Below are 22,473 nucleotides of genomic sequence, written 5' to 3'. Positions count from 1 at the left end.
TCTGGCCCCTTCTACGATGTGAGGACACATCGAGAAGAGAGTCATCTTTGAAACAGGAAGTGGGCTCTCACCAGACACCAAATCTGCTGGCATCTTGATCTTTCAGTGCCTTGATCTTGGACTTCTCAGGCTCCAAACAAATTTCTGTTGTTTTTAAGCCACCTAATCTATGATATTTTGTTATGGCAGCCCATGTGGACTAAGACAGAGCCCAGCCATAGGAAGATTGGCTGGAAGGGCATTCCTGGCAAAGGGACCAGCAGGACAGAGGCCTTGAGGTGGGCTGGAACCTGGTGATGAGAAGTTGGGTGACCAGGTGAGGTCAGAGTCAGCAAGGTTCTGATCACATGAGGGCTTTGTAGGCCCCAGCAGGAGGTTTGGATTTTGTTCCAAGCACAACGATGACCACTGTGACAGCAGGATGCCTGGGACTCTGGAGCCCCTCCTGCAGCCAAGACTGACTGCTTCATCTCAGCCTCTCCTTCACTCTGTGGTCTCAAGGAAAGTCAGTTCCCACCTCTGAGCTTCAGTTTCTTATCTGCAAAATAGAGATGGGGAATTTCAAAGGTCTATTCTAGTTTTAAGATTGTGTGGATTAAAGTTCAGAGGCAGCAGGGTAGAGAGATTAAGAGCATGGGCTCTGGGTTAGACTGCCTGAGTTTAAGTCTGTTCCTTCCCTTCCTAGCTACATGATCTTGGATAACTCACTTAACCTCTGTCTCTCAGTTTCTTTATCTGTAAAATGGGAATGGTGACAGTACCTCACAAGGTTGTGAGGATTGCATTAGAGGAGATGCATAGCATGCACTGTACTGTAGGTGCATAATAGCTATTAGTTATGTTGCTGTTATTCAAACATAATTCCCTGTCAAAAACCCCTGATAACTTCCTAACACTCAAAGAATAAAGACTGAGCCTTCCTTGACCTCCCCTCCAAGGGGGTCTTTGCTCATACTGTCGGACACACATCCAGCTGCCAAAGTGGGCAACTCCTTGTCTCTCGAAAACCCCCTCATTGGAGGTTCTCCAGGCTCCTCTCAGCCCCCACCCAATTTGGGCCACTTCTCTCTCTCCCTAGTCAGCCTGTGACCTTCCTGAGGACAGGAACCAGCTCTCCTGCATTTCTGGGTTCCTGGCACAGGGCATGTTTGATCAACGTTTGTTTGTTGTTGCCTTTACCATGGTTTCTGTATGCCTAGGAGGACTATGTCTTATTCATCCCTATTTTCAGAGGATAGATACAAGGCTTGGCATATAACAGGCATTAGATAAATGATGTTTAAATCCTTGAAAAGGTTAAAAGGAAAACCATACCAAGTAATAATAATAGCTAATACTTATTGTACACTTGCTGGAGGCGGGGAGGGGGTCAAGCACCATCTAGGTGTTTTAAACGCTTTAACTCATTTAGTCCTTACAGCATCTTCATGAGGCAGGTTTTATGTTGATCCCATTTTACAGATGAGCAAACTAAGGGGTGGGGAGGTCATACAGCTAGTAAATGGCAGGCCTAGCATTTGAACCCAGAGGGCAGAAATGGGAATTTTTCAGGGCACCTAAGTTGGTTAATTCTAGTGAGGGGCAAATGAAGAAAGCTTTGACACACACCATACACCAAATGGACACTGAGGTCCTTGTACAACTTGTTCCCAAGTGACTTCTTGTCCTCACCTGTCCTCTCTCTCCATCCTGGGCTGACTCAAGCATACAGGCCTCGCCCAGTCCTGGGTTTCCAAAGAAAACCCTCAAGCCCAACCCCAAGTGCAATGAATTCCCCACGAGACAGAAACAGGTGACATTCCACCTGCTGTCAGCATGTCACCCTGCCCATCCCAAGTCTCTGTGTCCTGCTTTCAGAGCCACCAGAGGCCAGTGGCCCACCCCTTGCACATTCTACTCCCTCACCCTGTCCCCAAGAGAGCCTCAGGCCTCAGGCCTCTGCCAGGCTGTACCCTCTGCTGAGAACACTCTTGCTCTGGCTGACTTCTATGCATCCTTTGGGCCTCAGCTCACCTTCCTCCTCCTCTGGGAAGTCCTCCGGCCTCCTCTAGAGAGGTCCTCCCTACCCCTCTGGCCTCCCACAACACGCCGTGTCCCAATCTCTCTGATCGCACTGGGCTATCATTGTTGTATCCTCCATCCAATAAGGAGCTGCTCAAGTCAGAAACTGGGTCATCCTGGTCCCTTCTGTGTCCCCAGTGATAATTTGTTAAAGGGTACTGTGACCATATGAATTCTCTCCAGGGCCAGGGGCAGAGGGCCTTCTGCATATACACCTCCCCCAGCCTGCTCTGGCTGGCCTTGTACCAGGCAAGGGGCACAGATGAGCAAGACTCCATCTCTGCCCTTGAGGATCTCTGGTCTGGGGGCAGACAGTGTCAGTGCAGGGTGATAAGAGCCCCAGAGAGGGGGTGCCCACAGGCATCACATCCCCACCCCACGTCAACCACGCAGCCGGGGACAGAGACCAGTGGCCCCAAGCTAATCACAGCTGAGCTGCAAGGGCAGCAGAGCTCTCCCACTGTCCACTATCATCACTTTACAGAAGTCTAGCCTAAGTCTGTTATGCTGTACTGGGAACCAATTGCCAATTTCTCTTTGCCACTGTCCCTGTGTTTCCCTCTCTCGCTCTCTCTCACTTTCCCAGCAGTGTCTTCATTCCTGTAAAAGGGATTCTAATTTATTACATGAACTTTATACAGATCCAAACCACCATGGTTTAAATCACTTGTTAACTGTGTGATCTGGGACAAGTTACATGAACTCTCTGTGCCTCAATTTCCTCATCTATAAAATGGGGATGACAATGTTACCTAAGAGTATTAATTACCTATTGCTGCATAACAAAATACCCCAAAACTCAAAACAATAACAAATATTTATCATCCCCCACATTGTGGGTTAGGAATTTGGGAGCAACTTAGTTGGGTCACGATGCTGGCCAAGCTGTAGTCTTCTGAAGGTTTAACTGCAGCTGGAGGGTTTGAGTTGGCTCACTCACATGGCTGGCACGTTCATATTGGCTGTTGGCAGGATGACTCAGTTTTTCACCACACAGATTTCTCCACAGGACTGCTTGAGTGTCCTTATGACATGGCAGCCAGCTTCCCCCATCCAAGAGGGAGAGAGAAAAAGCAAGGAGGAAGTCACAATGTCTTTCTTTTTTTTTTTAGAAATTCACGTTCTTTTATTTATTTATTTATGACTGTGTTGAGTCTTCGTTTCTGTGCGAGGGCTTTCTCTAGTTGCGGCAAGTGGGGACCACTCTTCATCGCGGTGCGCGGGCCTCTCACCATTGCGGCCTCTCTTGTTGCGGAGCACAGGCTCCAGACGCGCAGGCTCAGTAATTGTGGCTCACGGGCCCAGCTGCTCCGTGGCATGTGGGATCTTCCCAGACCAGGGCTCGAACCCGTGTCCCCTGCATTGGCAGGCAGATTCTCAACCACTGCGCCACCAGGGAAGCCCCACAATGTCTTTTATGACCTAACTAGGGAGGTCACACTCCATCATTTTGGCAATATCCTATTGGTTTCACAGGTCAGCCCTATTCCACTTGGGAAGGACTATATAGGAGAGCGACAGCCAGGAGACAAAAATCACTGTGGGCCATCTTGGAGACTGGCTGCCACACTATCTCACAGGGTTAGTGAGGATGAAATATGTGAATATAAGTAAAGTATTTAGAAGAGTTTTCTGTACATGGTATACCTTATATATGTGTTTGCTATTATAATTGTTGCTGTCTTTTTCTGGTACACAGTAAACACTTCATAAAGACTATCTACAATTATCGTGAACATTACTGCTATTAGCTGCAGAACCTCATACAGAGGAATACACCCAGGAACTGAGAGGATGAAGGCGTTTCAGGGTTTCAGAGCTGACCAGAGCAGAGCAAGACAGACCCAGTGTTGGTTTCCTGCCTCCTGGCTGTGTGCTCTCAGGAGAGTCACATCAGTCTCCTTCGCTGCCTTGCTAGAGGACACTGGGCAAGTCCTTTTTCCTCTCTGGGCTGGGCTCCCCATCCCTAACATGAGGGTTGGACTAGGTCAGTATTTCCCATGACCAGTCAGTCATTCTTATCGCCGGGGAATGACTTTTTCCATTTCCCCTTACCTGCTCTACTGCCATCCTAGTATTTCCCTTTAAATCCTTTCACTTAATAAACTTCGCTTCATCCTAAGCAATAATCTCCATGAAATCACAGGTTTGATATGCTAATCATATTTTCCAGTACACATTAAAATAAATGTGTGCTTATTCAAATAAACAATGATCCTCCGTCCATCCAGATGTGTCTCGCTTCTCTCAGGGCCGCCAGCTCTGCATCCCCCATTTAATCTGGGAAAAAGGATGGAGGGCAGAAGCCCTGGCCACTCTGCCCATGACAGCAGGCTCCTCAAGATGACTTAGAGGTCGTCAGGCCCTGGGTCCCCATCGCCTGAGTCACAGGGCCTTCTAGGGGAGGCTCAGCAATTTTCTGTTTGCTTTTGTTTTGGTTTAGTTTTTATTTTATTTTTTCTTATCAGAGTTTTACTTCACATAGTTTAAAGAATCAAATAGTTCTGCACACTTTGTTATGAGAAACTTAAGTCGTTCACGCCCCGCCTCCATCTCCTTCTCCCCAGAGGCAAACACTTTCAAATCTTTTAGCTGATTCTTTTGGTATTTACCTCCCTATAGTTAAATAACACACATTTCTATTTCTTTTTTTTTAAATAAATTTATTTATTTTACTTATTTTATTTTTGGCTGCGTTGGGTCTTCGTTGCTGCACACGGGCTTTCTCTAGTTGTGGTGAGCGTGGGCTACACTTTCGCTGCAGTGCTCGGGCTTCTCATTGCAGTAGCTTCTCTCGTTGCAGAGTACTGGCTCTAGGCATGCGGGCTTCAGTAGTTGTGGCACGTGGGCTCAGTAGTTGTGGCTCAGTAGTTGTGGCACATGGGCTTAGTTGCTCCGCGGCATGTGGGATCTTCCGGACCAGGGCTCGAACCCGTGTCCCCTGCATCGACAGGCAGATTCTTAACCGCTGAGCCACCAGGGAAGGCCCACATTTCTATTTCTTGATCTTTCGGTTTCAGGCACTATCTTTTGACTTCCCACCATGAAGACAAGGATTTAGCTCTCTCACCACCACCCCCCTGCACCCCCAGACACATACACACACGGACTCTCACACATTCACTCTCTGAGTCAACCCTCACCCATCCTTCCAATATGGTTGTGATTCTTTGATTTTAAAAAGTTTTCAAATTTTTAAAATTATTTTTAGTTGTGGTAAGATATGCATAACATAAAATTTACCTAACCATTTTTAAGTGTACAATTCAGTGGCATTAAGTACATTCACACCGTTGCATAACCATCACCACCACCCATCTCCAGAACTCTTTTCATCTTGCAAACAGCAACTCTGTACTCATTAAATAACTCCCCATTCTCCTTTGTCCCCAGCCACTGGCAACCACATTCTAACTTCTGTCTCTATGAATTTGACTACTCTAGGTACCTCATGTAAGTGGAATTGTACAGTATTTGCCCTTTTATGATTGGTTTATTTCACTGGCACAATGTCCTCAATGCTCATCCATGTTGTAGCGTATTGCAGAATTTCCTTCCTTTTAAGGATGAATAATATTCCATTATATGTATGTTCCACATTGTGTTTATCTATTCATCCGTCAATGGACACATATGTTGCTTCCACCTCTTGGCTATTGTGAATAATGCTGCTATGAACATGGGTGTGCAAATGTCTCTTCAAGTCTCTGCTTTCAGTTCTTTGGGGTAATATACCCAGAAGTGGAATTGCTGGATCATATAGTAATTCCATTTTTATTTTTTGAGGAATTGCCATACTATTTTCCATAGTAGTTGCACCATTTTACATTTTACCAACGGTGCACAAGGGATCACATCTTTGTCAACACTTGTTATTTTCTGTTTTGTTTTGTTTTTTATAGTAGTTATCCTGACAGGTATGAGGTGGTATCTCATTGTGGTGTGGTTTTTTTTTGGCCGCACTGCCAGCATGCGGGATCTTCCCCAACCAGGGATTGAACCCATGCCCCCTGCAGTAGAAGCACCGAGTATTAACCGCTGGACCGCCAGGGAAGTCCCCTTGTTGTGGTTTTGATTTGCATTTCCTTCTTAGTGATATTGCACATCATTTCATGTGCTTCTTGGCCATTTGTATATCTTCTTAGGAGAAATGTCTATTCTAGTCCTTTGCCCATTTTTAAATTAAGTTGTCTGTTTTTTGCTGTTGTTGGGTTGTAGGAGTTCTTTATATATTCTGGATGTTAATCCCTTACTGGATACATGACTTGCAAATATTTTCTTCCATTCTGTGGGTAGCCTATTCACTCTGTCGATTGTGTCTTTTGATACACAGTTTTTATTTTTTATTTATGTTGTCCAATTTATCTACTGTTTCTTTTGTTGCCTGAGCTTTAGTGCCATATATTGAAAGGATTTTTATGTGATCATAACAAAATAAATGCTATTCACAGTGTGCCATGGTTAGTATCTTTTCCTGCATAACTGTGTTTTTCCTGGAGTTAGTAATGGATATTTATTTATCATTTTATTTTTTGCTTCATTTCTAAGTATTCATCCCTTATCCCCAAACTCTCCCTCATTTGTGTAAACTCCTATTAATACAATCACCCATATTAGTGCTCTACCAATTTACTTGACTGGGAAGTCGCTGCAGATTTCTGACTCTCCATCCTGGACTGGTTGATAGCAAGACCAGCTGCTCAGCTCTCCTTGTGGGCTTTCCCTTCCCCATCATCTGGAGGCTTCTCTGCACTGTTCTCCTGTGTTGAATCTCCTGCTTCCGACATCCCGTGTCTTCCTCACTACCTTATTTGGGACAACATCTGCTCATAGCTTTTTTTTTTTTTTTTTTGTAATGCAGTCCACTGGTTAAGACTCCATGCTCCCACTGCAGGGGGCTTGGGTTCGATCCCTGGTCAGGGAACTAAGATCCCACAAGCCGCACCATATAGTCAAAAAAAAAAAAAAAAGGATAAAATGAAGTATAGTTGATTTACAATATTGTGTTAGTTTCAGGTGTACAGCAAAGTGACTCAGTTATATATATATGTATATTTTTCAGATTATTTTCCATTACAGGTTACAATAAAATATTGAACATAGTTCCCTATGCTATACAGTCAATCCTTGTTGCTTATCTGTTTTATGTATAATAGTTTGTCAATCTCATATACCTAATTTATCCCTCCCCCTTTCCCTTTTCCCTTTGGTAATCTCAGGACATGGAAACAACCCAAGTACCCATCAATAGACAATTGGTTTAAGAAGACTATATATAATGGAATATTACTCAGCCATAAAAAAGAATGAAATAATGCCATTTGCAGCAACATGGATGGACCTAGAGATTATCATATTAAGTGAAGTAAGTCAGACAGAGGAAGACAAATATCATATGATATCACTTATATGTGGAATCTAAAATATGACACAAATGAACTTATTTACAAAGCAAACAGACTCACAGACATAGAAAACAAACTTATGTTCATAGCTTTCTGAGAGGAGGTATCTGAGGTAAACTTTTTGAGACCTTGCATTTCTAAAAGTGCTTCTCATTTAATTGGTGGTTTGATGAGATATAGAGTTCTAAGCTGGAAATAATTTTCCTTCTGAATCTTGAAGGCTTGCTCCATTGTCTTCTAGTTCCTGTTGAAAAGTCCAATGCCATTTTGTTTCCTGTTTACAGAACCCTGTTTTTTCTCTCTGGAAGTGTTTAGACACCTGTGTCCTCAGTGTGTCTTTGAGTAAATCTGTTTCCATTCACTGTGCTGGGCGTCCAGTGGGTCCTCTCATTCTGGAAACTCATCTTCAGTTTGGAGAAAATTTTCTAGAGCTACCTCTATAACAGAACGATTTCCTCGCCTCCATTTTCTCTATTTTTTACTTTCTGGATCTCCTTAGTTATTCCAATATTGGCCCTCCTGAACTGGTCTTCTACATTTCTTATATATATTTTTTCACCTCTTTTTGTTTTCTATCTAGAAAAATTTTTCAGCCTTCTACAGAGGTTTTTATTTTTATTTTTCCTCTGATCATATTTTCAAGAGCTCTTTGTTTTTTCAATGTCTATTCCTTTTTTATAGTACCTTGTTCTTTTTTCATGATGCAATATTTTCTCTTATTTCTTTCAGGATGTTAATAATGTTTTGTTGTTGTTTCTTGTGAGTATTTATCACCATGTATAGTCTCTGCTTCCTCCAAGTTAATTTTTTTCTCATTGACTAGCCACAGATTGGGAGAATACATTACAGCACAAATAATGAACAAAGCATTCTACCCAGAATACATAAAGAACTCTTACAAACAAATGCTAAGAAGACAAACAACTCAAAAAAATAGCAAAAGATATAAACAAGCATTCACAGCAGAGGCAATGTGAATGGAAAATAAACCTGAAGAAAAGATGCTCAACCTTATAGTAATCAGGAAAAAGCAAATTTATATCACAATGAGATTTTCCACACCAAAGGAATCTGACAGTGACAAGTATTGGTGAGGATGTGAAGCAACAGAATTTTCCTATGCTCCTAATGCAGTGAAAATTGCTGCAACCACTTTGAACTTGTGATTTCATTACTAAGTGTAAACCCTAGAGAAACTCATGCATACAAGCATCAGGAGACCCATACAAAAATGTTCATAGTAGTGCCATTTATAATGGCAAAAACCTGGAAACTAAGCTAATGTCCTTAGAAGGAAAATGAATTAATAAATTATGCCATCTCCATATAATGAAATCCTATACAGCAGTGGAAATGAATCAAATATAGCTGCAGACAACTATGCGAGGAAATCTTAGAAACAATGCTGAGGGAGAACAGCTTGTTGCAGAAGACTTCATAGGACAAAATCCAACATTTAGAGGGCTCAAAAACAAGCAAAAATAAACTATATTGTTTAGGTTTTCATACATATATGATACAAGTTTAACTGAGGAAATGATTCAACAAAATTCGAGATAATGGTTACTTCTGTAGGGAAGGCAAGGAAATGGGATAAGGAAGAAGCCCATAGCATTAGTCATGCTCTCACGTTTAAGTTGGGTTCAAAGGTGTTCATTATTATGCTTTATACCCAGGGTGGCCATACATCCGGGGTTTCCAGGACAGTCCTGATTTATACCTGTTGTCCCACATAATTATTCACTGCAATCCCTTTCTTTCTCAGAAAGTTCTGGTTTGGATAATAAAGCATATGACTAGTCTGTTTATTTCTTATAAAAATGCAACACACATCTATTTTATATATATCTATTATTAGATAATATGTGTAATTTTTAATGCCAGGGCCACAGCCTGGCCACGGTCTAAAGGGATGTTTGTGGTTTGGCCCTGGCATCCTTCTGAATCAGTCTGGGTATCTGTCCTTAAGGCCTCAAATGACCTCCTCCAGCCACTCTGATCTCCCTATGCCCTAGGCCTCACACCACCCCCCCACCCTGGGTCTTACCCCGGACTCCTCTCCACCTGTCACTCTGTGTGGGGCCATCCTCCAGAGTTCTGAGACCTTGCCTGCAATCCAAGGTCACTGAAGTCCCCTCTGTGCCAGGCCCTGTGCTGGGCAATGTTGGGGTCCCAGCCCAGGTCCTGCCCTAGAGGAGCTGTTAAGGTTCAGACGGAGATGGAGACTGTGGCAACCCAGAGGATCAGAGGAGAGACAGCCCCGGGCTACAGCACTGCAGAAGACATGGCCAAACCTGGAGACCCTGGGACGGCTGCCTGGAGCTGAGTGAGCTGGTGGGAAAGGTGGGGAGAGAGCTCCAGGCAGAGACAACATGGAGCGAGACGTGAGGTGGGAAAGAGAAGGCTGGGCTCGGGGAAGGCAGTTCACACAGTTCAATCTAAGTAGAGCACAGGGCACAGGACAACAGGACAGTGCAGCAGCAGGAAGCAAGACTGGAAAGAGCACCTCCTGGGGCCTTGAATGCCAAGCCTCAGATCTTGGGCTGTATCCTGAGGGCAGCGAGGAGGCTCTGAAAGAATTAAAGTGAGGCAAGGAAAACTATGAAGTCGGGAAGAGTGGTATCAAATGAGGTTAAGAAGGAAACTGGGGAGAGAGTCAGAGAGACAGAAGGGGACAAAGCAACAGAGAAATTTTACTATTCGGCTTAATCTTGGAAGCCCACTCCCCGGACAACCTCCCCTCCTCCATCCTGCATCTGCCACCCAGACACCGATGCTACACATGCTAAGAGATCTGAATAGCCCAGAGGTCTTGTGTCCAGGCACTGCTGTAGGACTTCCTGGGTTCAAATCCCAGCATTGCCCACATCCTACCTGTGTAACCTTGGACAAGAGGCTCAGTCTCTCTGTGCCTCCAGTTTCCTACTCTGTAAAAGGAGGATGAGGAATGTACCTGCCTCAGTAAGGCTTAATTGAATCATTAAGGGCCAGGAACATAGTAACCTCTTAATGAGGCATCACTGTGATTAGGTCAGATACCACCCCCTCCTCCAAGACAGGGAAGATACAGCTGAGAAGAGAGACGGTCTCTCTGCAGAGCCTCGCCTTGTGGCCCAGGGCCCCACACAGGGCTGGAAGTGTCCCCCAGCTGAATGAATGAAATTTCATGCCTTCTTGAAGTCTCTTTCCCCTGACCTTCCCTGTGGTGGGTGGGATAAGCATAATGACAAACCGTCAGTGCATTCCCTGAAGCAAATCTCCCCCCTTTACAGTTTACAGTTCCTCACTGATCTTAACAGCAGCCCTGTACGTGAAGCATCTTCGCCTCTACTTTATAGGTGAGGACACCGAGGCTCAGAAAAGTGTGAAGCTTGCCCAAGGCCCATAGTAAGGGTACATGACCAAGTTCAAGCCACCTGACTTCCACTGTCCACAGCTGTCTAAATACAGAATGTCAGGACATCAGATCTGGGAGACCCTGAGAGAGGACAATTTGGATGTGGGATTTTAGTCACAGAGTTCTTTCTTCAATAAAAATCTTTGTGCAACCTCAAGATATAAAATCCATCCAAGAGGAATATATTAGCCATGCTAGTCTGGGCTCTGCTGAGATGACAAAATAAACCCTGAAATCTCAGTGGGGTAACAATAGAAGTTTATTTCTCACTCACACAAATACAATGTGGGTTAGTGGCTCTCCTGAGCATCTCTCCTCCACATGATGACTCAGGGATCCAAGTTGCTTCCATCTTAGTGTCCCTATCTATGACGTAAGTTCAATACATTGTCACTATGGGAAGCAAAGAAAAGAGCAAAGAGTGTCACATTAGGAGATTTAAAGCTGGGCCTCGAAACAACATACATTACTTCTGCTCACACTCTTTCCAAAGAACCCAGTGACTGGCCTTTGTCACCTTGGCAAGTTAGGCAAGAAATGCAGTCTTCCTGTGGGCCCAGGAAGAAGAAATAAGACTGGCGAGACTGTGGTCACACTGAGTGCTTCTGCTGAAGGGTGGAGAGGAATCCTAGAGCCCCAAAGCTGGCAGTACTCCACCCAGGCCCCCTCCCCAAGTGGGGTACATAGTTTGAAAATCTCTGCTGGAGTCCAGCGCTCTGGGAGGCCCAGGTCTAGAGCAGTTTCATGCTTCCTCTAGATCTGAGCTCTGTCTGCTCCTGGCTGTCTTACCTAATTTTTAAAGGCAATCAGCCTGGCATGAAGGTTTCTTAGCTATAAGCTTTTCCTGTGGTAATTTCTGAAACCCTTGGTGCCAGGTCCAGCCGTTCCCTTGCAGTGCCCACAATAACCTGAGACACTCAACCCCTTCGGGTGAGGGGCTTCAGGAGCCTGGGGTCCCACAGGAATCTTCCAGGGATGCTGCCTCTACCTGGTAACTGGGTCACAGCCTGTTAGGACCCAGAAATGGGGCTGGGAGCACAGGTAACAGCAGCCACTGCTGTTCCAGCAATGTCTATTGCTTTCAGGCCTGGAGTCCCTCTCCTGATTTTTCAAGGAGTTGACCTCTCAGAGGCAGAAAGTCCAGGCTGTACCACAGCAAAGTCTAACTCATTGCCTCCCCAGACCCCAGAAAAGACTCCACCTCACCCTGGGGTCTCCCCGCTCCTGCTGCTTCCCTCAGGAGTAGGTGAGGGTGACCCAGTGCTGTTCTGGGAGCCCAGGGACCAGGAGCCCCCTTGGGAAGGCTGGTCCATTTCTGCCCCACCACCCCCTGGCTGTGTTACTTTGGGGAAGTCCCTTTACCTCTCTGAGCCTCCATTTCCACTCCTTTAAAATGGGCAGAATAATCCTACATGTCAGGTGTCAAGAGGATCCCTCTGGATGGTGTCAGTGCTGTCAGGGTAGACACCAGCATGAGCCCTGTGAGGCCACTGGGGTGGTGTTCTCCCAGTCCAGCCCTGTGCTCAGAGAATGCTGGTAAAAGCTGGTTCCTATTATTTAAGGACAAGGCTGCCAAGGGCGCCTAGAGGAACAGCTTAGGCCTGACCTGAGGGCAGGGGCTTGCTGGTCTGAAAGCACGAGTGGCAAGTAGGAAACAGGAGCCAGGAATCAGCCTAAGAGCCCCCCTCCCGCACAGGACCCTCCACCCAGGAGCCCAATAGACACATCGTTTATCTTCCCCTCCAGTCGCGAGCTCCAGCGGGAGGTGGTAGCCTGGTTTCCAGGCCCTGCTACCCAGGCTCCAGACTGTCTCTGAGGAGATATCCTCACAGCCTCAGGCCAGCCTACCCAGGGAATGACTCCGGAATGTACGCAGTTCGGCATCCCCATGTGTGATCCCACTGGTGGGTGTTGTTGCATGTTTCTGCATGATTGAACATCTATGTGTGTTCAAGAGTGTAGAAGGCTGACTATTTCTGCATATGTGATTCTCTGTGGGTAGCTTGGCCCTGTGTGCTTGGATTGTGTGCTGTGAGTGTGTATGTGCATGTGTGTGTGTGTACATATGTAAAGTCACAGATGTTACCTTGATACTTGCTTGAGTATAAGCACGTACATGGGTGTCTTGGTTAGAAGGTCATAGTGCATGCATGAGCCTTTGGGTGTGGGAGTGTACCCTATGAGAAGAGACTGATATATTTCTATGTGCTTGCATGTTTCTGAGTTTGTTGCTATGTGTGTAGAGGGCATTGTGTGCTTGAAACGACACATACACAATCACAATGGTGTGTGATGGGACATGAAAGGGACCATGGGGGCCATAGGGTATCAGAGGAATGTGGGACAAACTCTGCTTACAGGGAAAAGGAGGTCTTTCCAAAGGGGTGTGAGAGAGCCTTCAGGCAGAAGGAGTAGTCCGAGCAAAGGCCCAGAAATTGGAAAGGGCATCATGAAACAGCGTCATAAGTGTCCTCACTTAGGAGGACCTGGAGGGGTGGGATACAGGACAGGAGAAAGTGGAGAGTATGCTCATGGCTCCCAGATTGTGGTGCCTGCTGTAGAGTTCCCTGTCTAGGCTCAGCGAACTGAGACGGGGAGGCCCCGGGTGAGGATAGAGAACAGGAGGCAAATACCTCATCCCTCCCGGCATCAGCTGGGCCAGCACTGTCTTGGGTTTCTAGGGAGATAGATGGTGCGGCTCCTGCGTTGTTCCCAGGCTGTTGATTCTTTGTCCTGGTGGTTATGGCCTGTGTACCCGACTAGACCCTGAGGTGGGGCTGGAATGATGGGGGTGGGGAGCAGTCTGGGGCAGGAATCCCTGGGGCCTGCATCCTCATTGCTGGTTCTGCAGCTGACATACTGAAGACAGAGCTGATGGGGAGAGCCCCTGTGGGTTTGGGGTTCAGCACATGCCTCATGCATGGTGCTCTATGTTCACAGCATAGTGGGTGAAAGCAAGGACTCTGGACCTGGAAGGCTTGAATTCAAATTCTGATTCTAGCACTCACTAGTTTGTGACCTTGGGCATGTTAACCTCTCTGTGCCTCAGTTTCTGGATCTATAACAGGGAGATGATAATAGGAGCACTGATGCCTGCTGATACTGTTGATGTGTGGGTGAAACCACTTAACATGTGTAAAATACTTAGAACAATCGTACCAATGTTTTCTTAGGTCAGTCTCCCAAGGCGATAGAAATAAAAACAAAATTAAACAAATGGGACCTAATCAAACTTACAAACTTTTGCACAGTAAAGGAAACCATAAAAAAAAAACCCAAAAAACAAAAAGACAACCTATGGAATGGGAGAAAATATTTGCAAATTATGCAACAGACAATTGCTTAATCTCCAAAATATACAAACAGCTCATACAACTCAACAACAAGAAAACAAACAACCCAGTCGAAGAATGGGCAGATCTTAATAGGCATTTCTCCAAAGAAGACATACAGATGGCTAGCAGGCACATGAAAAGATGCTCAACATCACTAATTATTAGAGAAATCCAAATCAAAACTACAATGAGGTACCACCTCACACCGGTCAGAATGGCCATCATTAAAAAGTCTACAAATAACAAATGCTGGAGAGGGTGTGGAGAAAAGGGAACCCTCTTGCACTGTTGGTGGGAATGTAACTTTGGTGCAGCCACTATGGAGAACAGTATGGAGGGTCCTCAGAACATTAAAAATAGAATTACCATATCATCCAACAGTCCCACTCCTGGGAATATATCCAGACAAAACTATAATTCAGAAAGATACATGCACCCTTATGTTCATAGCAGCACCATTCACAATAGCCAAAACATGGAAACAACCTAAATGTCCATCAACAGATGAATGGATAAAGAAGATGTGTACATATATACAGTGGAATACTACTCAGCCATAAAAAAGAACAAAATAATGCCATTTGCAGCAACATGGATGCAACTAGAGATTATCATACTAACTGAAGTAAGTCAGAAAGAGAAAGACAAATACCATATGCTATCACTTATACGTGGAATCTAAAATATGGCACAAATAAACCTATCTACAAAACAGAAACAGACTCATAGACACAGAGAAGAGACTTGTGGTTGCCAAGGGGGAATGGGACAGGGAGAGGGACAAACTGGGAGTTTGGGGTTGGCTGATGCAAACTGTTAAATTTAGAATGGGTAAACAACAAGGTCCTAATGTATAGCATAGGGAACTATATTTAATATCCTGTGATAAACCATAATGGAAAAGAATATAAAAAAAAGAATGTAAAATATTTAGAACAGCCACTGGCACGGTAATTAAAGGCTATGGAAGCTTTAACTACTATTTTATTTTTTATTCTATGTTCTCATGATGACCAGATGAGGTACACATCACTTTCTTCATTTAAAGAACTCAGGCTTCAGACTCACCCAGACCTGACTCTGAATCTACTCCCAGCTTTGCAACTAAGGGAAAGACTGAGCTTCCATCCTCCCAGCCATGAAACGGGGCTGTCATCGGGAATACGTGGAAGGATGCATGCAAGGCTCTGAGCCCAGTGCCTGGCTCAAGGCAAACACTTTTGACGAGTCATAAAAGATGAGGAAAGGAGAATCAGAGAGGTTAAGAGAGTTGGCCAGGGTAACAGAGCCGGTAAGTGGCAGGGCTGGGATGAGTGAAACCCAGGCACCTCCACCCTGCCAGGCTGCCTGTCTCCAGGCCTTGGTTCCCCCATTTGGAGGGCGAGGAGCTGGGCTGAGAGGGTGGGTGGGTGAGTCAGCCGGAGGGAGGGCACTGGGTTCAGGCTGCAGGGCGGCAACCTCCAGACACCAGCTGCAAACCTGGGAGGGGAGGGAGGAAGCCCAGAGTGCCAAAGCCAAGCCAGGGCCGGAATTATGTTGCTGAAGTCACGTGTCTCCCCATCTGAGAATCCTCTCCAAGCCACTTGCCCTGTGACCTTGGGCAAGTCTCAACCCCTCCCAGCTGGGGGGGGCTCATCTGTCCACCACACGAGATCACTGCTGTGAAAGTGCCTGGCTTGTGTGTCAATGGCCAGTGCTTACTGAGCGCCTGCTGTGTGCCAGGCTCTTTTCCAGGCACTTTACCTTCATTAATTCAGTTAATCCTCCCACCAACCCTATAAGTGGCATACTATTCCCTGTTACCCTCTCCTCCCCAGGATGGAGAAGGTCCCACTTCACAGGGGCATGGTGAGGGACAAATGAGATAATGGAAGAAAATTGCTTTGGACAGAGCTAGGCACCTGGTATGTGCTACCTACATATTTGTTATTGTTATTCCTGGGACTTCAAGGTTTATGAAATGCCAGGACCTCCTTGTGCTCCTCTGGGAAAGTGGGGGGCAGGGAGCAGGCATTATTATTATCATTTTTGCTGTGTTCATTTATTTATTCATTCATTCATTCATCAACCCAGCACATATCCAATGACCAGGCCTGGGCCAGGAGCTCTGGGGTCGCTGAGGCAAGAGGCTGGGGGCTCCCAGCTTGACTCAGGGGTAGGAAACCCACCAGCTTCCAGGGGCTGCCTGGCCTGTGAGGACTGGAGAAAGTGACTTACTCTAGTGGGTTATTATCTGGCAGGGATGGGAACCCAGTGAGCCCAGACCTTCTGATTTTTCAAGGAAACCTGAAAATCTGTATTTTTTGTGTGTGAAATTTCCTGATCTTTTATGTTTTAAATGTTGGCAACCGATTTGATTAAAACAAACAAACAAACTACAGTACAGGCTGTGTCCTGCCCTTGGAATGTTTGAACCCTCTGGGAAATTGAGGCCCAGAGATGTGAGGGAACCTGCCCAAGGTCACGCAGCTGGGGGGAGAGCTGGGATTCAGACCCAGGACTCTTGAGACTGCATCCCCTTCATCAGGTCTGGAACATGTAGAATTGGTGGAGTGGACTCAGGTCATTAGCCCTCCAGTGGGGACTGGCCACCTGAGAGGTGCCCCTGGGACTAAAAGAGAAGCTGCTTTAATGGGTGGAACCCCAGGCAGCCCAACCCTCAAGCCATGTTAAGAAATAAAATGCTCTGGCCCCACCCACACTTTCAGCTTGCACACCTGTGCAGGCGCATGCAGAGTCCCCAAAGGCCGTACTGGGGACAGGGCTGGGAATCACAGCAATTCCAGCTTCCTGGTTCTTCTGAGAAGCTCCGACCAGCAGGCATGTGTCCAGCAGCTGGGACAATCATGGTGGCCAGGGCAGGGCTGGGCCCAGTCGACTAGACAGTGGCCAGAGCCCTTGGACACCACTGAACAACATGTTTGGTCCAATCCTCCAGGGGCATAAATGTGACTTGGGCCAGCCCCATTTCCTCTCTGGGCCTGTGTTGCAGGGTTGATGGTTCCAGGGCTATGCGATAGAGAGCAAGCAAAAGTGGCAGGTCCGTGGCTCTGCAGAGTATCAGGTCTAGCCTGAGGAAGGGGGCATTTTCTCCTGGGACGGGGGTCTGCGGGGGTCTGGGGCAGGGGCAAAGCTGTCCTTCAGCTCAGGCCTTCCTACCCCATGAGGTGCCCAGCTAGAGGGGAACCCAGAAGACAGCTCGCTCTCCCCTCCGCTCCGTGCAGACACTGCCAAGCATTCACTCAATCTCTAACTGTACATCTTAGGACGGGTCACCTACCCCTCCCTAAGCAACCCCTCCATTGCTGGGCTGCTGTGTTGATCATAAATTCGTTTTCTGTGTGCCTTCTGCCTGGCTTCCTTTCAGAAGGCAGCATGGTGGAGTAGAAAGAGTTCTGCCACTGTGTGATCCCAAAAATTACTTAGCTTCTCTGGGTCTCATTTTCCCTATCTGTAAAATGGGGGTAATAGTACCCGCCTTGCTGTTTGTAAGGATCCAATGCATATAGAGCATCCATCCCATGCCTGGCACAGAGTAGGTGCTCAGTCAGTGACGGTTCCCTTCTCCCACAGGTGCACACCCGAAACCTCAGGAGCCAGGTACGTGGAGTCAGCTGAGCTCCCCACACTGGTTTAATTTCCCTGTTCCACACTCCACATGGCAGACACCAGGTGGGCAATGCTGGCTGCAGTTTCCTGCCATTAACAGAAGGCACCATGCATCCCTGGAGTCCCAAGAGTCAGGGCCACACTGGGTCCCCTGGCTCGCTGCCCCTCGTGGGGCAGCCCTGCGGGGTGAGGCTAGCCAGGCAGAGCCGGTCCCAGAGGATGCTCCCCACTGCCAGTCAGTCTCTGCCCAGCCCAGGCCACCTGCTCGCCCTCCAGGTCCCACCATGACCCTCCCCCTGGTGCCCGCCCTGGGCCAGGTTGCCCACCCTCTCTCGCCTGGCTACTTCCATGGCCTCCTCACTGTTCTCTCCACTCCCACTCTTCTCTGCCCCACAGTCCTTCCTCCCACCCAGCCAGAAGGGTCTTTCTAAACCCCGATGTGACGCTGTTGCTCCCCCATCTAACGTCCTGCCGTACCTCCCACCCGCCTCTAACCTTTGGCCTGGCATTCAAGACCCTTCTCAGTTTGGGTCTTACTACCTTTTCCCACCTCACCTCGAGACCACCCTCTAGGAATCCTGCATTTGGTGGCGCCTTCTTACTTCCCACGCCCTTTCACACCCCTGAGTCTCTGCATGTGCTGTGCATCCTTCCTTTTATTCATTCTTTGTTTAACTAATACTTGAGGCTACTGCACACGGGCACTGCTTAGGCACAGAAATATAAAAGCAAACAAAAACAACAAAGACCCTCCCCTCAGAGAGCTTACATGCTAGTGGGAGAGCCAGAGAATTAACAAATCAGCAAATTTAAAGTGCATCAGATAAGGACCATGCTCAAAGGTTAAAGCAGAGAAAGGGGACTGGAAATGCTGAGGCAAGGAGGATGCTGGCATTTTACACAGGGTGGCCAGGGATGATGTTGCTGGGCCCAGCCCAGGACCTTCCCACCTTGGGAGAAGCTTATGTGCCTGGGAGTTAGGGGGCTGAATCTGAGCCATTCCAGCAAGGCTTCCTGGAGGAGGCGTCCTGATGCTGACCTTGAAGCATGGGAGGTTAGTACACAGGGTGTGAGAATCCCAATAGGAGGGATTCCTGATGGAACCTGGGAGTTGATTCACTCCTAACCCATTGGATGCCAGGCAGGGGGCAGCCCTCACCCTAAAACTGGGCCTTGAACCTCGACTACTGGCTCAGGTATTTCACCCCCAGGAGCACCTCAACTCCCACCAGACCCTGTTCTCTGGATCAGGAACTGTGGGGCTGAGCTAGTCAGGGAGAGCACATCAGGCAGGAACACGGCCTGAGCAAAGGCCTGGTGCCCAGACTCAGCGTGGCCTGTGGAGGGCAGGCGGACATGGTAGAGACAATGGGCTGGGTCTTCCAAGGGGCAACCATGCCAGGTCCCCAGCCAAGGTGGCCAAGGAGCACAGTTTGTGGCCAAGTTGCCACAGCCCACTCTGACTTTATTTATGAACTTAATTTGTCCCATACATCACGCCAACAGCTCAGAATCAGGCTGCCGCGGGAGCCACTTGCCTGGTTCTTCTGCTACAATTCTGCCTGTGCTTAGGTAAAGTGGGCCCCGTGGTGATTCTCTGCTGCTGATTTGTGCCTGGAGCCTCTGGGGATGGGGTGGTTCGGTTGCTGTTTGCAGAAGGCCCCTGGGGCTTGGAAATCTGACCTAGTATAGTTTCCTATCCCTGCGCTCAGAGCAAACTCGCTGTCCCCATTTTACAGGTATGGAAGGTAAGGCTCACGGTTACACAGTGAGTCTGTGGCAGAGGACCCAGGCCTGCTGCGTCCCAGCTGGAGCACTTTCCATTGCCTTGTCCAGTTCAGGATTTTGTCAACAAGTTTTCTCAGGTGAGAGGATGATGTTCCCATCTTTCCACCAGTAGGGAAGTGTAGGGGCAGCGTGGACCCCATGGACCCAGAGCCTGACGGGAAACTGGGCTCTTACTCAGAAATATGTGTAAATGGGGGTCAGGAGAAAGCAGAGGGGCCTTGCCCTCCCTGAGTCCCTGGTAGGCACGAACTCCCTCTCATTTCCTCGGGGCGTTACATTACTGTTTGAAATAAACATAAGTCTCAGTTTTGGGGGCAACATAAAAAATCATATCTGTGGGAAAAACCTAGAAAGTAACTCTTCGAATGTGGTCATCTTTCAGGAATGTAGGGACTGAGATCCCCATCACTGAGGGCATGCAAGCAGAGGCTGGATTTCCCCTAGTGACAGCACCAGGCCTAGAGTCTGAATCTGAACCCCAGGCCACCGATTCATTCATTCATCTGCTCATTCAACCCTCATTTATTTAGCACGTGCTAGTGTCAGTCTCTGTGCCAGGCATGGGAGAGTAGTGCTGAGTAAAGAGAGCCCTTATGGAGTTGACAGACTAGTGTAGAAAACAGTGTCGTGGTCTGAAGTGTTTGTCTGAAGAAAAATTAAGCAGATTGAGCGGGGTGGGGGAACTGTAGCTAGGTGGTTAGCAAGGCCTCTCTGAGAGGGACATCTGAGCAGACACCCACTTAAAGGGAGGGAGGGTGCCTCCAAATACACAGGAAGAGTGCAGGGAACAGCCAGTGCAAAGCCGTGACTGCACTGTCCTACTTCCCTTCCCAGCCTGGGTGGTAGACCCCCAGGATGCCTCTGCCTTCCCCACCTAGACCCCACAGAATCTCCCTACACAGCTCCCAGCCCTGCCGCCAGAGGGAACTGGTGAGTTTAGGTGGCATCCTTGCTGAAAACAACCATGGAGGTCCATGCAGATCCCTCCCACATTAGGTACTGATTTCCCCAGTGTGCGGCGGTCATATCAGGAGGGAAGCACAGGGTGATTTTAGGAGGTACATGGCCAAATATCTTCTTTTCACAGTAATGTATTTATTTTCAAGTGTATTTAGAAAAAAATAACAAGCACATCAAACCTGTTATTATTGCCAAGGACACATGAAGAAAGGCTTTGTTTCAATTCAAAGTAGAAGAATACACACAGGTAGAGAGAGAATGCTAGCGATTGTTGAATTTTGGATGAGGATATAGGGTGTTCATTTTCTAGTCTTTCACCTCTTCTATGTAATAGAGGAATTTCAGAGTACAAAGTTGGTTGGGGGAGAATAAAACTGAGGAGTGGTGGACGTCACTGTGCAATGTTGAGCAAGGGCAGGACAGAGCTCCACATGTTTGAGAGCGCTTGGCTGCAGAGCAGAGAATGGACAGGCGGGAGAGAACAGAGGTGAGTTCGGTGCTGCTGCCGTGGTCCGGGGAGGCCGCAGTGGGATGGGGAAAAGGCCTGTTTTCTCTGCTTTCAGTAACAGAGCACAGCCATATGCAGACTTGGGAGCCTGACTACCCCTGCGTGGCTCTGGCCTGTGGCCTTGAACAAGTTCCTTAACCTGCCTCAGTGTCTCCATCTAAAAAGTGCGGTAATAATAGTACCTAGTACCTCATCAGGTTATTCTGAGGCTCTGACAAGTTAATAGATGTAAGGCATCGGAACAGTGCCCCACCAGAGGCGGGACTCCATAAACGCTGGCTGTGCTATAGCTGGTCCATTCCTCAGAAGACTCTTGGCAGGGCACTGACATGGGTCATGGTGGATAACAGCCTGGTGCCCGGTGATGGCCCTGCACTGGGGAGCGCTTCATGACACACACACACAGATCCCAGCCAATTCTGCATGCAAAATGCATTATACAAATCAATCAGATTTATTAATACTTCTATTGGGCTGTTAATTTTTTATTTTAATTTTGAAAATTTAATAACATTGTTTTGTTTTCATTGTTCATTTTTAAGATTAAAGTCTATTTGAGGCACATCATGCTGGTTTCATTTGCAGGAATAATGAAAAGTTTCCTTTTCAAATAAAGTTTAAGAGAGTTGGTCGATCTCTGAACTAACTTCACAATATTCCTGTAAATCTAAAACTGTTCTAAAATTAAAAATTTATTTTAAAAACTCAGATTCAATTTTTTTAAAGGTTTTACAGAAAAGAGAGTTGATTAAAGTGAAATATTAAAGACTGGCTTTGGAGATTTGCAGGGACCAATGGGTGGGAAACACTTCTTTGCTGGGAACCAGCTTGATCAGTCTGTTTTCCTCCCAACCCTGTGTCCACAGGGGAAGGCCTTGAGGGGCAGGGAGAGGGGAAAGGAGGAATTATGGGTGTCAGAGCACAGGGCACTTTGGGGGCAGGAGCAGCCTTGCAGGGGTGTCTGCCAGGGTCCTTCTCAGAGTCAGGATGGAAATGAGTCCAATGACAGGTTTAGGGGTGGTGAAACACCCTGAGCCTAGCAATAGTGGGAAGCAGTCAGCGCCTGTAGGGCTGTGAAGGCAGCCCTGCCCAGGTCCCTGAGGGTTGAGGCTCTGGGGAGTGCCACCTGACAGAGGATGCAGCCTGGCCCAGCAGGGAGGGGCCCGGGGAACAAATCCCCAGTCTCTCTCACCTCCACCCTCCACCCTCCGAGCTCCTGCTGCTGCTTCCCGGGGGCTGAAGGAACCGGAAGTCGGAGGCGAGGGGGCTCATGTGATGCAGTTGGTGGAACAGAGGGCAAGGCAGAGGGTGTGTCTGCAGGGCCAGTGGAGCACATCCGGTTTAATCCCGGGCAGGTGGAGGTGGGAGGGTGGCTGCAGACATTCAGCAGATTTGCGGAGAAAGCCAGGA

The sequence above is a fragment of the Balaenoptera physalus genome (assembly GCF_965194825.1).
Source record: "Balaenoptera physalus genome assembly, chromosome: 1".
In the NCBI taxonomy this organism is placed as follows: domain Eukaryota; kingdom Metazoa; phylum Chordata; class Mammalia; order Artiodactyla; family Balaenopteridae; genus Balaenoptera; species Balaenoptera physalus.
The sequence above is the reverse complement of the archived record's forward strand: the minus strand, read 5'-3'. Positions refer to the sequence as shown.